A 2129-nucleotide genomic window follows, 5' to 3' on the forward strand; every position below is an offset into this window, starting at 1 on the left:
GTTTAAAATCTAATTTGTCTGATATAAGAATTGCTACCCCAGCTTTATTTTGAGGTCCATTGGCATGGAAGATGGATCTCCATCGCTTCACTTTCAGTCTGGATGTACCTTTAGGTTCAAAATGAGTCTATTGTAGACAGCATATGGATGGGTCCTGTCTTTTTATCCAATCTGCAACCCTGTGCCGTTTTATGGGAGCAGTTAGCCTTTCACTTTGGGGGTGATTATTGAAAGGTACGAATTAATTGTCATCATGTTGTCTGTGAGGTCCTTGTTTCTATAGATTGTCCCTGTAAATTTCTGTTGTAGATCACTCTTGGGGTCTTTCTCCTTTTATAGAGCCCCCCCGCCTTAATATTTCTTGCAGGGCCAGCTTAGTGGTTACATATTCTTTCAGTTTCTGCTGGTTTTGGAAGCTCTGCATCTCTCCATCCATTCTAAATGACAGCCTTGCCAGATAAAGTATTCTTGGCTGCATGTTCTTCTCGTTTAGTACCCTGAATATGTCTTGCCAGGCCTTTCTGGCTTGCCAGGTCTCTGTGGGTAGGTCTGACATTATTCTGATGTTCCTCCTTCTGTACGTAAGGAATCTCTTCCCCCTAACTGCCCTTAAGATGATTTCCTTGGTTCTAAGATTTACACGTTTTACTATTACATGCTGGGGTGTTCGTCTTTTTTCTTGATCTTGGGAGGGGTCCTCTCTGCCTCTAGGATGCGAATGTTTGTTTCATTACCCAGATTAGGGAAGTTCTCAGCTGCAATTTGCTCAAATATATCTTCTAGTACTCTCTCTCTCTCCCCACCCCCTCAGGGATCCCAATAATTCTGACATGGAACATTTCATGGCGTCACTTATTTCTCTAATTCTGTTCTCATGGATTTTGAGCTTTTTCTCCCAGGCTTCCTCTTTTTCCTTCTTTTCTATCAATTGGTCTTCTAGATCACTAATTCGTTCTTCTGTCTCATTTACCCTAGCTGTTAGAGTATCTAGATTTAGATTGGATCTCATTGGTAGCATTTTTAAGTTCTGCCAATTCAGCTTTCATTTCTGCTCTTAGAGACTCTATGTTGCCATTAATCGATTTCTCCATTCTAGCTATTGTCTTCATAACTGTTACCCTGAAGTCCATTTCCGACATCTTGGTTATATCTGTATCCATTTGTAAATCTGTGGCAGAAGGTACAGTCTCTGAGTCTTTCCTATTTTGGGAGTTCCTCCTCTTAGTCATTCTGTTGATGGGTGTTTGAGGGAATGTAGAGAGTCCAAATTATTGACCACAACCCAAGCAAGATGCACCTGTTTTCTAGGGACCTTAGGGTTGTCGGCCTCTTGTTCTCCCAGCCTGTCTTCTGGGGGAGGGTCCTGCCGCGCTGTTACTCAGGCAACCCTTTTGGGGCAGAGTTGCCCTGCCCCCTGTTGGTGGGGAGGGATGGGGTCAGTGAAAACCGGTTTTTGGGGGCTTTTGTTCTCTGGCGGCTTTCCCTGGCAGCTTTTCGTGTCTCTTTCAAGAGTCAGAGCAGAAGAGACCGTTTCCAACCCTCTGCCTCAGAGCAGAGAGTTCGCAGTCTATTCTTCAGTGAGCTCTCCAGGTCACAGGATCTCTGTTTCTGTCTGTGCTGCTATAAACTGCAACATTCTGGGTTGTGTGCCCCTCCGCAGTGCTCCCAGTCCTCACCTCCAGGTCAGGGTTCAGGGGCACGTCTCTGCCCTTTGTGCTTCTAAAACCGCTGGCCATCCCCAGTTTGCATGCATGGCCCCGCCGCTCCAGGTTTCAGTCTGGGGGGCTGCTCTAAACTCCTTTCCCTGCTGCTACTGTTCTATGAGTCTGTGCCCTGTCCCCAGCATGAGAGGCTATCGCTCACAGGGGTGTAGGATCCCCATGGCTCCCTCCCCATTCTGTTTATCTTCAGATATGTGCCCGCAGAATCACGGCTCCCTGCTTCATACCTTGAAACCAATTGCCTGCGATATTCTGTTTGTAGAGATCCAGATGTATCTTCTTACATCTCAGGCTGATTTCATGGGTGTTCAGAGTGGTCTGGTAGATAGCCAACTCAATTCAGGGGACTGGTTGGAACAGGGTCCCCTACTCCTCCGCCATCTTTTCCCTTCACCTCTTTTTTTGTTG

Source organism: Leptonychotes weddellii, chromosome 1 (assembly GCF_054177405.1).
Source record: "Leptonychotes weddellii isolate Sample4059 chromosome 1, ASM5417740v2, whole genome shotgun sequence".
NCBI lineage: Eukaryota > Metazoa > Chordata > Mammalia > Carnivora > Phocidae > Leptonychotes > Leptonychotes weddellii.